Source organism: Giraffa tippelskirchi, chromosome X (genome assembly GCF_054371585.1).
Source record: "Giraffa tippelskirchi isolate mGirTip1 chromosome X, T2T-mGirTip1v1.2.pri, whole genome shotgun sequence".
NCBI classification, from domain to species: Eukaryota; Metazoa; Chordata; class Mammalia; order Artiodactyla; family Giraffidae; genus Giraffa; species Giraffa tippelskirchi.
The window spans coordinates 150,500,605-150,516,406 of NC_137289.1; the positions used below are offsets into that span (position 1 = coordinate 150,500,605).

Sequence of the window (15,802 nt, forward strand, 5' to 3'; positions counted from 1 at the left end):
GGCAGGCGGACCCTTAACCACTGACCCTCCAGGGTGTTCCTGGGAAAGAGCTTTGGATGCTGGCGCACAAGTTGTTCCCGGGGACCATCTGGCTACCATTCTCCTTACATTTCTGGGGGATCCTGTGTGCATCTGACTTCTGCAGGTAACACACCTCCTGGCTTCATGCAGATGCGTAGCAGGTGGCTTTTTTTTTGTATAAAGAAAAAATGCAATAGAATACCTGGCTGAAAGCAAACCATCCAGCCTGTCATTAGAATGTTCTGGTTCCGGGATTCCAAATTCCAAATGTGTGTGTGTCTGTCTCAGACACACACACACACACACACACACACACACACACACACACACGCACACCTGGATCAATTTTCTTCTATTTCTTTCCAGGATTAATACTTAGACACTAAAAGCCAAAAATTCAGAAGCCCGACCACCTCATTTTACAGATATACCCGGCACGGTGAGTCGAATTGCTCTTCTCCAAAAGACACGAGGCGTTCCTAATCCCGAAATCCTCTGAAGGGGACCTTGTTTGAAAGTGCGGGCTTCGCAGTTGTCATGAAGGTGAGGTCATAGGAGCGGGCTGTGATCTAACATCCCTTCAAGAGGGGCAAATGCCACATGCAGACACCGACAAGGCAGAGCAGAAACAGACAACGCAGGAGGAGAAGATGGTGATGTGAGCGCCTGGCAACAGCTCCGAGTCAGGGAGCGCCCACCCTGGTCAACGGCCGCCTGATTCTAGAACACATCAGGAAGCACCCTCCCAGGGGGTCTTCAAAGGCAGGGAGGACGCCTGGGACACTTTGACTTTAGGACTTCTGGCTTCCAGAATCCATAGTTCTTATTGTTTTATTTATTTTTTTAATTAAAAAAATTTTTTTTTTTTGCTCACTAAACATTTTTAATTGGAGTATAGTTCGCTTTACAATGTCCTGTTAGTTTCTGCTGTGCACCAGTGTGACTCCGCCAGATGTCGACCTACATCCCCTTCCTCTTTTTATTTTATTTTTGGCTGTGCTGGGTCTTTATTGCCGCACATGGGCTTTCGCTAGTTGCAGAGAGAGCCGGGTCTACTCTCTAGCAGCCTCCTCATTGCGGTGGCTTTCTCTGGTTGCGAGGCTCCGGGGTATGCATGGGCTTAATTGCTCTGACGCCATGTGGGATCTTCCTGGACCTGGGATCGAACCCGTGTCCCCTGCACGGGCAGGCGGATTCTTATCCGCTGGATCGCCAGGGAAGCCCTCATGAAGATTGCAAGGATGCTGCTCCATCCTAAAACAGCATCACACGTCCCGGGGCAGGGGAGGGTCTCCCCCCTTTTTCAGTCGGGGTGGGTCCACCCCCTTTTTTAATCACAGTGCTCACAAGGGAGGCAGCCTCCTGCCCCCTCGACTGTGAAATGAGTGGGTTGGACCCATCCCCAGGTCCTCTCCAGCTGTTAATTCTGCCTGATTCGAGAGCCGCGATCATTGTAATTAAGACTCTTCATGTGAATAGGGCTCGTCGGACACCGTGATTATCGAGACCGCGCGCGTCCGGGATTTTACTCAGTGTCTCCGCGTGAAACATCACAGATAGATTGAGAAAAGGGCGGGTCTGGGGCCGGTTTGCGATTTGAAATGTGTCACTGAGATCGAATGTGGGGAGATGGACATCTTTTTTTTTTTTTGAGATGGACATCTTAAGTGACAGCCAGCCCATCCTGCGCCTGGACCCTTAAAGCTCAGGGTGGCCTTTATGTCAGAAAATCGGAACTGCACTGAAATTAACCCTGGACAGAGAGGTGTTAGGTGCTCAATTGTGTCTGACCCCATGGACTGTAGCCCGCCAGGCTCCTCCATCCATGGGACTCTCCAGGCAAGAATACTGGAGTGGGTTGCCATTCCCTTCTCCAGGGGATCTTCCTGATCCAGGGATCCAACCTGGATCTCCTGCACTGCAGGCAGACTCTTTACCATCTGAGCCACCTGGGAAGCCCCCAGAGAGGTAGGGATTGTCATATCTCATCTTCACCTCTCTCTCTTCCTGCCATGTCCAACGCTAAGCAAACAGAAGGTGCCAGGTCATTTTGCCCCAGTGTATTTTCCGCTTGCAGCTCACGGATTGTAAACAGTTAAGCAAAACAGCAAACCTTTTTTCTTATGCTTGTGTGCACGAGGTGACATGCTGTCCAGCCCTTCATGCCTTCTCTCTTCTCTGCTCCCCGAGGACGGTATTTCTTGACCTTGTCCAACTGCATGGATGCGACCGTGGAAAACAACCTCCCAGTTGCCGTGAATGTCAGAACCTTTAGAAGCGCAGTTGTGTGTTTTAACATGCTGGGCAGTCCTGGGCGGGCATCGGACTTGCTGTGGGGGTTGCTAGACAAGCAGGAGACACCGGCTTGGTCTTGGAGTCTTGGGGTCTGTTGGAGGACTTAGATGCTGACATACGTGCAGATGATGTCATTCACTGAATCAGGGTGATGCCCTGCTTATGGCCCTCGGGGAGAACAGCCAGGAGGGGGAATGCTTCCTTAGACGGAGTTCACAGGACACCTTCCTAAAGAGCGGACACCTGCCCCCTGGGAGGGTCTTGAACAGATGGTGAGGGACGAGGAACATTAAGGGTCAGAAAAGTGTAGAGTTTAGAGCAGGTGTTGAAGAGACCTTAGAGATGGCCAATGAAAGAGTTGGAGTCAGCTCTGCTTAGGGCTTCTCTGGTGGCTCACATGGTAAAGAATCTGCCTGCAATGTAGGAGATCTGGGTTTGATCCCTGGGCCGGGAAGGTCCCCTGGAGAAGGGAATGGACACCCACTCTGATATTCTTGCCTGGAGAGTCCCATGGACAGAGGAGCCTGGCGGGTGACAGTCCGTGGGGTCACAAAGAGTCAGACACGACTGAGCAACTCACACACACACACATCAATAACATTATCTCCAGAAATAGTTTCCTCTGCTGTGTTTGCTTCCCAGGCTGTGCCAGTGGTAAAGAATCTGCCTGTGAACGCAGGAGATGCAAGAGAGACATGGGTTTGATCCCTGGGTCTGCAGGATCCCCTGGAGGAGGGCATGGCAACCCACTCCAGCCTTCCTGCCTGAAGAGTCCCATGGACAGAGGAGCCTGGTGGGCTACAGTCCGTGGGGTTGCAAAGAGTTGGAAATGACTGAAGCCACCACATGTATCCATGTCAGTCCGACTCTGCAGATTTCCAGGTTATCTTCATGTCCCCTGGTTCCCAGTCCGTTCCCGCTGATGCGTATTTCCTGGGCATCTACCGTGTGATGTGGACCATGTGGAATATAGAGATTAATAATAACCAACCATAAAACCTCATCAATAGGTGAGATGTTCTTTATTCCTCCAGGGCCTCCTGGTGCTTGGCTCATAATTCACACCCCTCAGAGGGACTTGAAGGCAGCCCCACTGTTCCATGTTTCAGGGATCTGGGGGTCTCAGGGGTCTGGTCGTTGTCGGCAGCGTGGACCTTTTCTTCCTCCAGACAACGGGAACCTCACTAGAGGTTCATTCACCCATCTCTTCATTCATTTGTTTCTCTGAAAATTGTGAATTTCTTTTTAAAATTTTATGATTATGATTATGATTTTTGGCTGTGCTGGGTCTTCCTGTCTGTGCGGGCTTTTCTCTAGTTACAGCGAAGTGAGGCTGCTCTCCAGGTTGTGGTTTGCGGGCTTCTGATCGCAGTGACTTCTCTTGTGCTGGAACACGGACTCGAGGGGTGGCGGGCTTCAGTAGGTGGGGCACACGGGCTTCGTTGCCCGGTGGCATCTACAATCTCCCTGGACCAGGGATCAAACCCGTGTCCCTTGTGTTGGCAAGATGCTTCTTTACCCCTCGCCCACCAGGGGAGCCCCATTCCTTCATTTGATAGCTACGTATTCACATCTTATGTTGAGAAAATGACTTTGCCGGATAACTGCAGAGCATGGAAAGGCGGATAGGATTCAACCCCTTATCCCAGCGGGATCACAGTCTTCACAGAGAGGGCAAAATACCCATGGAAACACCTACATGGGAAGGCAGGCACGTCCTGTATTCTCTGAGAAAGGGAAACGCACAGACCTTGGGAACACAGAACCTCATTTCCCACTACTGTGGAATCTTGTTCTCTACTTGAGTCGCTTGGCGAAGTTCCGTACTTGCTATGGCTGCTTAAAAGAATGACTCCAAGCCTTCCCAGGGTGTTAGAGTGGCAAAGAACTCACCTGCCAGTGCAGGAGATGTAAGAGATGCACGTTCGATCCCTGGGTGGGGAAGATCCCCTGGAGGAGGACATGGGAACCCACTCCAGTATTCTCGCCTGGAGAATCCCAGGGACAGAGGGGCCTGGCGGGCTACAGTCCGTGGGGTCGTTTGCGACAGGACTGAATCGACTTAACACATATTCTTGGCTGTCACATGTTTATGGTCCATACTTGTCAACAGTGCCTTCCACCCAGGAGACCCACACGTCTCTACTTTTGGTTTTCAATGATCTCTCGAGCTCCATCCCACCCTTACCGTCACCTATGGGACAGGTTATCCCGTGTGCTCTTCCAAAAACTCACGCTCCTTGTGTCCACAATCGGCCCGTCACCTTGCTCACTTGGCTGGCTGTGTTCTCTGCATTCTATTTCCCTGTGAATGGTATCTCCCCCTGTTCGCCCCTCACCTGCACTGTGACTTTTTTTTTTTGGTACGCTTTTAAAAATTTTTTGCTTTCCAAAATTATAGTTGATTACAGTGTTACGTTCCTTTCTGGCCTACAGTAGAGATTCAACCATATATGTACATGTATCATCTATTCTTTTTCGAAATCTTTTCTGCATTTTGCAGAAGGCAATGGCAACCCGCTCCAGTATTCTTGCCTGGACAGTTTCATGGACAGAGGAGCCTGGCGGGCTACAGTCCACAGCACAGAGTCGGACACGACTGAGCCACTAACGCTACTTTGTCCATTTAGGTTATTCTAGAATATCAGGCAGAGTCCCCTGTGCTATACAGCGGGTTCCCATTAGTGATCTATTTAATACCTAGTATCAATAGTGTATGGGCTTCCCTGGTGGCTCAGCTGGTAAAGAATCCACCTGCCATGTGGGAGACCTGGGTTCGATCCCTGGATCAGGAAGATCCCCTGGAGAAGGGAAAGGCTGCCCACTCTAGTGTTCTGACCTGAAGAATCCCATGGACTGTATGGTCCATGGGATCGCAGAGAGTCGGACACGACCAAGTGACTTTCACAGAATCGATAGTGTCTGTGTGTTAGTGCCAAATGTCCCAGTTCATCCCACTCACCTATCCCCCGGGGTGGCCACAGCATCTGTTCTCTACCTCTGTGTCTATTTCTCTTTTGAAAATAAGATCGTCTCTTCAAATTTTTTGTTTTTCCAGATTCCACATATAAGTGGCATCCTCTCCAGTCTGTTTTTTTTTTTTTTTAACGATTCTTGCTCCATTTTTGCAAATAATAGATGGAGTAAATTGAGCACCCCGTTCAGAAACCACCCAGGAGCACAGACATCTTCCATCCCGCCCCCACCGCCCCCGCTTCAGTCATCCCTTCTCGGAGCTTTGCCATCCGTGCGAGCTGAGAAGCTCGGACGTCCACTGCTCTTGTTGCTTGTTTGTATGTTTCGTCTAGTTGTTGATTCTTCCAAGCTGCTCCTTCAACCTGGACTACCCTTGTAGTCCCCATTTCCCATATCGTTTGGGAAAAAACTCGACTCACACACTCAACTTCTGACCCCAGATGTGTGGGTTGTTTTTTTTTCTCCCCCTCCCCGCACTCAACCAAGTCATTGTCTGTGACACCAGCTGGGTGTCCCACGATTCAGTTGGGTGTGTCACTAACTGGAGTTAGCACAGACCTCACAGGTGAAAGACTCAGCCCCACGAGGCTACTCCCTGACCCCCACTTCTTCTGCCCGTTGCAAGCAGTACGTCCTTGCAATAGGTTGCAAGCTGATGACCCTCAGCTTTGCTTCAGCTTCACTATAAATCGAAGCTTCCTTTAGCTTCCTGGGTAGTGCTAGTGCTTAAGAACCCACCTACCAATGCAGGAGACGAAAGAAACTTGGCTTCCATCAGTGAAGGTTCATTGAAATATAGGCACATAGTAAGCACGGGAGGCAGGTTTTTCGTATTCTTCATCTTTGACCTTGTGTTCTTCCTTCTCAGCCTAAAATAGTTCACAAAGAAGGGCTGCATATGAATGACACTTAGCATGAACCCCGGATTCCTTTCCGTGACCTATTTGGCTTTGCAGAAGGAGCTTCCTGCGTGCCTACAAGCTCCATCACATAGGGTTCTCTGAGGATGTTGCTGCTGGTATACCAGTTGTCTTTAGGTTTTGTGGTCCAACCAAACAAAATCAACACATGGCCACTCCCCCTGCCTTCTTCCCACATAAAGTGGACTGCACACCATTGCTTTCTTTCTTAAAAATATTAATTGATCTGTTTATTTTTGGCTGTGCTGGGTCTTTGTTGCCTCACAGACGTTCTCTAGTTGCAGTGCATGGGCTTCCCATGGGGTTGGCTTCTCTTGTCGTGGACTACAGGCTCAACAGTTGTGACCCACAGGCTTAGTTGCTCTGTGACACACGGAATCTTCCCTGACCAAGGATTGAACCCATGTCCCCTCATTGGCAGGCAGATTGTTAACGGCTGGAGCACCAGGAAACCACCAACCCCCCCATTGTTTTCAGATTTCGTCTCCTTGCTTCCTTTTCTGAGCTCGCCGGAGCTAGAAGGCATTTTCACTCTTTGGCTACATGTGTGGGTTGAAATGTTTTTCTACTTTGCCTTCCAAAGGGGGTGTTCATTGGCTATTTGTTGAAGAAATGAGCAATTGTCAGGCAGCCTACACCTATTCACTGAGAGAATGAGGGCATCAAATGTTGCCTGTTAACAAGCGTTAACAACAGAGGCATCACTGTTGGACTTGTAGGTGAGTCAGAGAGGCTGGAGAAACCACCCGTGTCATTGAATCAGTTTACGGTCAGAGAAGCTGGCCACATGAGGCAAGATGGGTCTTCTTTGATGCTTCAGCTTGTTTATAGACCAACACGATTTACTAAAATATAGGGCTTCCCTGGTGGCTCAGATGGTAAAGGATCCGCCTGCAATGTGGGAGATCTAGGTTCGATCCCTGGGTCTGGATGATGCCCTGGAGAAGGGAATGGCAACCCACTCCAGTGTTCTGGCCTGGAGAATTCCCTGGACAGAGGAGCCTGGCAGGCTACAGGCCACGGGGTCAAAAGCATCAGACCCGACTGAGCAACTACCACTTTCATACATTCATGGATCATTCAACATCCTTCTGTGATTTATTTCGAAATGTCTACTTATCTTTGAAGATCTTTGCCAGTATTCATGTCCCTTGAATTTTTAGTTTCTCTTTCTGTATTATTTTAAAGACACTGTCATAGAAAACCTTTACCAAATTTCCCATTTTAGTCTACACCTAGAAAATTCAGAGAGATACAGTTTAGGAATGTTAAAGATTTTGGACCTTAATCATTTTAAGTCTTACATGAAAGTTATAAATGTATATTGCAGTGCTGTTTCTTTGTGCCATTTGCTGGATTACTCCAGTACTTTTTAATGTTGTTGTAAAGATTTGGTTCAAAATTAGCAAAGTGAATACGAAATGAATTTCTCGAGAATCATCAGAATTCTGGGATGTTTTGGGCAGAGTAGAGCTGTGTACAATTGATTATCTGTATTTTCAGTTACTCTTTAAATGCTTAGGAAAATTTTTCTCTGTTTCTCCTCACTGGATTTTTGTAATGCTAAAAAAGAAACAATTCGAGCATTGCCTAAAGTTGGGAGCAAATCCAAGACAGAAACACATGTTTTATTAAATATGCATCTTTTCAAAACTGAATGTGGTTTGGAAGATTGTGACAGAAAAGCGATAAAGTCTGGGTTAGATACATTAGGGTGCAAATTAAGATAATTTATGTTAATTGGAACATTTATCTGCACATTCAGACATGTCTGGGACATCCTGCTAAAACCTCGCAATAAGTACTATTCTCATCTGAGCATGCATTTTATTTAATTTTTCTAGCTACTCATGAAAGTCTATCAAAATTCAACTTATTTCTCCCATTTTTCATTTAGAAATTCAGCAGATCTCTGAAACTCAAAAGACAAATGATGAATGATACTACTTATTTTTTTTTTTTTTTTATTTAAAAATATCTCTGAAACAGCTTGAGGTTTTAAAGACAGTTTTGTATTTTCCTGTTTCTGTGTATGTGTGTACAAGAAGACAATGAGTGATGACTGATCACTTCATGGCGAATAGACGGGAAAACAGTGGGAACAGTGTCAGACTTTATTTGTTTGGGCTCCAAAATCACTGCAGATGGTGATTGCAGCCATGAAATTAAAAGACGCTTACTCCTTGGAAGGAAAGTTAGGATCAACCTAGACAACATATTAAAAAGCAGAGACATTACTTTGCCAACAAAGGTCCGTCTAGTCAAGGCTATGGTTTTTCCAGTGGTCATGTATGGATGTGAGAGTTGGACGATGAAGAAAGCTGAGCGCCAAAGAATTGATGCTTTTGAACTGTGGTGTTGGAGAAGACTCTTGAGAGTCCCTTGGACTGCAAGGAGATCCAACCAGTCCCTCCTAAAGGAGATCAGTCCTGGGTGTTCATTGGAAGGACTGATGTTAAAGCTGAAACTCCAATCCTTTGGCCACCTGATGCAAAGAGCTGACTCACTGGAAAAGACCCTGATGCTGGGAAAGATTGAGGGCGGGAGGAGAAGGGGATAACAGAGGATGAGATAGTTGGATGGCATCACCGACTCAATGGGCATAGGTTTGGGTAAACTCCAGGAGTTGGTGATAGACAAGGAAGCCTGGTGTGCTGCGGTTCATGGGGTCGCAAAGAGTTGGACGCGACTGAGTGACTGAACTGAACTGATGCTAGATTTTTCTTTTGAACTTTTTTATTCTGTATTGGGGTATAGGCCAATTAACAATGTTGTGATGGTTTCAGGTGAACAGCAGAGGGACTCAGCCATACATATACAAGTATCCCTTCTCCCCCAAACTCCCCTCCCATCCAGGCTGCCACGTGACATTGAGCAGAGTTCCCTGTGCTGTCCAGCAGGTCCTTGTTGGTTCTCCATGTTAAATACAGCAGTGTGTCCATGTCCATCCCAAACTCCTTTACTATCCCCTCTCCCCATCCTTCCCCCTGGGAACCATAAGGTTATTACAGAGTATTGAGCAGAGTTCCCTGTGCTATCCAGCAGGTCCCTGTTGGTTCTCCATGTTAAATATAGCAGTATGTCCATGTCCATCCCAAACTCCCTTACTATCCCCTCTCCCCATCCTTCCCCCTGGGAACCATAAGATTATTACAGAGTATTGAGCAGAGTTCCCTGTGCTGTCCAGCAGGTCCTTGTTGGTTCTCCATGTTAAACACAGCAGTGTGTCCATGTCCATCCCAGACTCCCTGACTACCCCTTCCCCCTCAGTAACCATAACAAGTCTAAAAAGAAATGATACAAATGAACTTAGAAAACAGAAAGAGACCCACAGACTTAGTAAACAAACTTATTGATGCTAGAGGTTTTTTTTTTTTTTTTTAATAAATCTCTCTGAAATATCTTTCGGTTTTAAATATACATTTATATTTTCCCATGTTGTGTATGCGTGTGCTGGACTACATGCAGGTATTGGTCATGAGTGATGTGGAAAACTCTGGTCCCCTTAGCTATAATCATGGCTCCAACTTCTTGAGGGCTTCCCTGGTGGCTCAGTCAGTAAAGAATTCGCCTCTAATGCAGGAAACTTGGGTTTGATCCCTGGGTTGGAAAATCCCCTAGGGAAGGGAATGACAACCCACTCTAGTATTCTTGCCTAGGGAATCCCATAGACAGAGGAGCCTGATGGGCTGCAGTCCACGGGGTCGCAAAGAATCAGACATGACTGAGTAACTTTGACTTCACTCACTTACTTATTTATTTGGTGGCAGTTGGTCTTGCTTGCAGTGTACAGAATCTTCCATCTTTGTTGTGGCATTGGAACTCTTAGCTGCAAATTGTGGGGTCTTTAGTTACTGCATGTGGGATTTAGTTCCCCGACCAGGGATGAAACCAGGGCCCCTGCATTTGGGATGCAGAGTCTTAGCCATTGGACCACCAGGAAAGTTCCTGAAATTTCTTTTCTACCATCCTCAGATCTTATGCAAAGTCTGTGCTCAATAAACATTTCTGATATGAAATAACTTAGAATTTCTAGGCAGTGTTTACAGTACAGCATATTTTGCTGTTGTTTAGTTGCTAAGTCATGTCCAACTCTTTGTGACCCCATGGACTGTAGCCCACCAGGCTCCTCTGTCCATGGGATTCTCCAGGCAAGAATACTGGAGTGGGTTGCTATTTCCTCCTTCAGGGGAACTTCCCAACCCAGGGAAATCACACCTGCATCTCCTCCATTGGCTTGTGGATTCTTTACCACTCAGCCACCAGGGAAGCTCACATTATTTAGCTATCAGGGAATAAAATCATATTTGTACCCTATTGAAAAGTCCTAGCTCCATCAACGCCATATTTTATGAAAGTACTTATGTCCTTTTACCTTACGTTCTAGGTGTCTATTTGACCCGCTGCCCAGGGCCATTTGGAATGGCTGTGATCATCTCTACAAAACCCCAGGTCTTCGGTTGTAAAGATGAAATTATTTGGAGAAGCTTCCTTGAATCGTCGTCATAGAGTGGAGTAGATCGTTCTTAGCTTCTGAATCGAATATTCTGCCAGAGGTCTGTATGCTTTGACTCATGTGTTTGCTGGCTAAGGTGCCCACAACATGACATAAGGTGTTTATGCTAGTGTTTGCTAATATATCAGTAACTCATCAATACTGGAGTAACTTGGGAATGTAGTATCAGTCATCCCAAGGGATTTTTTTTAGTCTTTACTAGTTCTTCACTGTGGAATGCAGGCTTAATAGTTGTGGTACACCAGCTTACTGGTTGTGGTACACGGGCTTAGCTGCCCTGAGCACGTGGCATCCAAGTTCCCCAACCAGGGATTGAACCCACGTCCCCAGCATTGGCAGGTGGATTCTTAACCACTGGACCACCAGGGAAGTTCAGTTTTTAAAAGAAACTTTCACAGATGAGTCAATAACATAATATAGTGTAAGTCTTTTATCGATGGTATCTATCTGGTAGCATCTAGTTTTATACCCTATATAGTGAAACTGCATAATAAAATTTAATTTCTATGAATTTACAATTAATTAGCAGTTTGTTGTCAAATTTATTTGTTTTCAGGACATCTGTAATATGTCCTCCAGCACAAATGTAATAGACACATCAATAAGTTTTTTTTTTTTCCCCCCAGTAAGTGTTTTATCATTTTGGTAGTTCTTTCCTGACACACATGTCTACTGTTGACTTTCTAATTGTGAAATGGACACTGAGCTGTGGGTGTGAACCAAGGCAGGACCTCTGATCAAGTGAAATAGAGCCAGTTTCTAAGTGGGGATATGTAATCTCGCTATGTTATAATAGCTCCTAGTTGGTGGATGCTTGCTATTACTGTCCGCATCACTGGTGCACTGAGGCTCTTTGGTCCTGATACAAAGTAACCTTTGATGGAAACTGTGTCAGGCGGAGCTTCTCACAGAGTGCGGGCTGAGAATGCGACAAAGAGAAGGTATTAGTTGCTCCACCTGACACAATGTGGCTCGATAATCTGAATGTCCACTTTGAGCCATACACCACCATTAACAGCTCTGTGATCTTGGGTGAGTTCCCTAATACCTCCTTCATTTCTTTTTTTTTTTTTCCAATTAAAGGAGATAATGCTGCCTTTTGTGCTCACTGAGAGGATAAAAAGAGTCCGAATGGGTGTTCCAGTGCTTAGGACTTGGTGCTTTCATCACCGGGACCCCGGGTTCCATCCTTGGTCAGGGAAGTAAGATCCCCAAAGCCAAAAATGGAAAAGAGTCTGTGCGTAAAGCAGTATGTTTAAGGTTGACCCACCATATAAATGGGCTTCCTGGGTGACTCAGTGGTAAAGAATTCTCCTGCCAGTGCAGGAGATGCAGGAGACTCAGGTTCGATTCCTGGGTCGGGAAGATCCCCTGCAAGAGGAAATGGCAACCCCGCTCTAGTATTCTTGCCAGGACAATCCCCATGGACAGAGGGCTACAGTCCATGGGGTCGCAAAGAGTCGGACACGGCTGAGCGACTGAGCACACACCCACCGTACACGTTTAATGCTGACCTGCCATAGACACGTTACCCACCGTAACAGTTCCTAGCATGTTTGGGCAAAGAGGCAGCTTGATTCCGTGGAAAGGATGTGTTCTCTGAACTCAAGGTAGTCGTGGGTCCGACTCCGTCCTACAGCTTGTGAGTCGGGAGACCTAACATCTGAATATCATTTTTCCTAAAAGTATTTAAAATCAACGTGGTGATAATTGTCCTGCACGGCTGTAGAGGGGTCAAGAATAATGCGTGCAACTAAGATTGTTGTTTCACACAAATTCATTTTCACAAATATATTTTCATCAGCAATGTTTGTCACATAGTAACTAAATGTGGCTAGGTGTTATGAGTGATCAAAAAAACCCCCCAAACTAGACTATGAGCCTCCCTTCCTACAACCGAAGAATGGGCTGAGTCATTAGCTTTGAAAGCCAAACACCTGATACGCTCACTACTGCTGTCCTCTAGGGTTGGCATGCATTAAATTGAGGGTTGAAGGGCTTATTCTCTCTTCCCACTTGCTGTCTTCCTGCAGAAGTAAAGTGATGACTCTCAATGACAAGTGGGTAGTCTGTCCAAATATCTCCCAAGGAGTTGCTTGGTTTCTGGTGATCCTCAGAAGTGGGAAGAAGTGGGATTGTTGAGAGTCATCCTGTAAAGAGAAGACTCCAGCCTGAGACGACAAGTAGAGTGCCAAATGGTCCCAAGAAGGTTACTGACTCAAACAGAGCCTGGTTTTGCTATAGGAGAGTCAAGAGACATGGACCGCTTGAATCTTGCCCGTCTGACATACTGCTGTTGGAGGGAAAAAAGAAAATCTCTGCAGGCTGAGAATGAGTCTCTCAATAAATGATGCCTAACATGTTGTTGGACTTTCACAAATCAAATTGTGCAAGGAGTTTGTTGTTTAGTCGCCTCAGTCATGCCCGACTCTTTGCGACTCCATGGATGGTAGCCCGCCAGGCTCCTCTGGCCATGGGGTCCCCCAGGCAAGAATACTGGGGTGGGTTGCCATTTCCTCCTCCGGGGGGTCTTCCCAACCCAGGGATCGAACCCTAGTCTCCTACATTGCAGGCGGATTCTTTACTACTGAGCCACCAGGGAAGCCCAGGCCAAGACTTTAAATCCTTAACTTAAATTAACCAAATCAAACATAGAAATGAACTAAACTGATTGTTCATTTTCAATGAAAATTTAATGGCGGCCCAATGAATGCAAGTGGAAGTATTAATACATTGCTGACCTCCAATGGTCTCAGTTTATTCTGAATTCTCAGATCGCCCATGGACTCATGTGGTCAGATAGGAAAGCTACAATTTGCCGTAATCACTATTTCGGCATCCTTGCTTGATTGGTTGCTTGAATTTAGGAAATCGGTTCAGAATTACTTTATGTCTCTACCCCCTAGTTTTTCTAATCACCGAAAAGAAGGCTTAGAAGAAATGTCACACTGGTTTTGACACAACGAGACCATCTCTTTTACTGAGTGGATTTTTCTCTTTCTCTGTGTCTCTGTTTTATGGTAACAGGGAAAAATGTGCTGAGATGGAAAAGCAATCAAGTGGATTTTCATGGAGGCATTTTTAAAGGCATCTTCTTAGAAGGACGATGTAATGGTAAGTATGAAAAAAGTAAACATTGATCTCCGCTGGTTTATTTTCTTGAAACATTTACTGCCTGGTTAATTCACATCTAGCAGTGCTTTGAAATTACTTTGGCGGGGAAAATGGTTTTCTTTCTTTCTTTTTTTTTTTTTTTAAATCTATTTCAAATTCACCACAGTACGCAGCGGGGATTTCAGCCTCCTTTGGCACAGACAACCGACATGCCTTGTGAATTTAGGATTTCGTAATAATCGTTTGTTTCTGCAAATAGCCACAGTGCAGTCTATCTCATTAATGAGACAGAAGAGTCAATCTTCTGACTCACCTGTGTATATTTCTTCTGAAATGGACCCTCATCCCACTTTATCCTGCAGGCAGCATCTCAAGCTACTGAGGTCTCTGAATGGCCTCAGCTTTTCCTTGTCTCATAGACTGGGGCCCTGAGGAGTGGGATACAAAATATCAGATGTACTTTTAATGCAGGCTGGGGGCCCACTGAGGCCCACTGGGGCCCACTGGGATTGTTCTCTTTATCTGAAAGCCAGAAATAGCCCACAGCGCAAAGAAGGTGAAATGGGTAGAATGCTTTGTTGGTTGTGAGCTCACATTAGTGAAGATACTTTACAAGTCAAAACTGACACAATCACCCCTCCCCCTATACTTAAAATTTAAAAAGAATGCATGCTTGCTTAGTTGCTTGTAGCCCTGCCAGGCTCCTCTGTCCATGGGGATTCTCCAGGCAAGAATACTGGAGTGGGTTGCCACGCCCTCCTCCTGGGGATCTTCCCCACCCAGGGATTGAACCCAGGTCTCCCGTATCGCAGGCGGATTCTTTACCATCTGAGCCACCGTAAAAGTATGTCTTAATATACTGAAAAGAGTATGTCTTAATGTATTTCAAGTGAATAAGGTTTCTTGTAACTCAGCTGTCCATTCAAGCCCTGCTTATATATATGTGATTATTGTTGTTTGTTCAGTCAGTAACTCGTGTCCACCTCTGGCTTTTAAGTGTCTCTTTACCGTTTAACCACTTAATTTCCCAGTCTTCACTCTAACAAACTTGAGTAGCTCTCCGGGATTTTAGGTGATTATCAAGGTCATGTCCTTCACTGGACTCTTGCTTTCAACAAACTAGATTTCCAAACTCCCCTTCCTATATCCTGCCATAAAGAAATACTAGTTGTTTTTTTTTTTTGGCTTCCCCGAAAAGCTAATTTGTAATGAATAAAGACAGACAAATGCCGCCCCCGCTTTTGCGGTTAACATGCAAATGTGAAAGGTAAGAGATGAGAAAACAAATGAATCACAGTTTGCTCTTTCTATCTTGCGTAGACGTACCTGTTTTATCAAAGGAGTTGCATGCACACACGTTTCTCATCAGGATATACAGCTCAGCAATCAATAACAGCACACGAGTCAAATCCGTTTCTCTTGTGAATTCCGAAACTTTCTTTTTTTGTATGGTCATTTTCTTTTTGGAGGAACATCGGATATACATAACCAAGGTGTGAAGTTGCACTAGTATCGGGTCGGCCGAAAAGTTTGAAACCCCAAGGAACTCCTTGGCCAGCCCAATACGTGTCTTCCTTCTCATACCACCAACCTTTAGAACAACAGCCGTATGCAGTTCTGCTTGTCGTCATTTCAGCAGCTGCCCTGCAAGGAGCAGTCAGTGCAGTGAAGCAGGCCATCCTGGTTCTAAGGAGAGGCAGTGGTTACTAGGTTTGGAATTAGAGCTCTGGACTACACAGCTCTGAATATGGGCTTCCCTTGTGGTGGCTCAGCTGGTAAAGAATCCGCCTGCAATGCGGGAGACCTGGGTTCGATCCCTGGGTTGGGAAGATCCCCTGGAGGAGGGCAAGGCTACCCACTCTAGTATTCTGGCTGGGAGAATTCTGTGGAAGGTATGGTCCATGGGGTTGCAAAGAGTTGGACAGGACTGAGCGACTTCTGCTTCACTTCAGACCATGAA

At 46.1% G+C, this 15,802-nt stretch overlaps 1 protein-coding gene across 4 annotated transcripts in view; it reads left to right on the top strand.

Annotated features, from left to right (window-relative positions):
- LOC145536932 (neuroligin-4, X-linked) overlaps window positions 1-15,802 on the top strand; it is a 371,520-nt gene that overhangs the window by 31,611 nt on the left and 324,107 nt on the right. For all 4 annotated transcript variants that reach the window (XM_081567240.1, XM_081567242.1, XM_081567241.1 and 1 more), the window contains 2 exons: window positions 10,600-10,768; window positions 13,756-13,842. The gene's annotated coding sequence lies outside the window, so the exon portion shown is untranslated. The remainder of the gene's footprint in view (window positions 1-10,599; window positions 10,769-13,755; window positions 13,843-15,802) is intronic.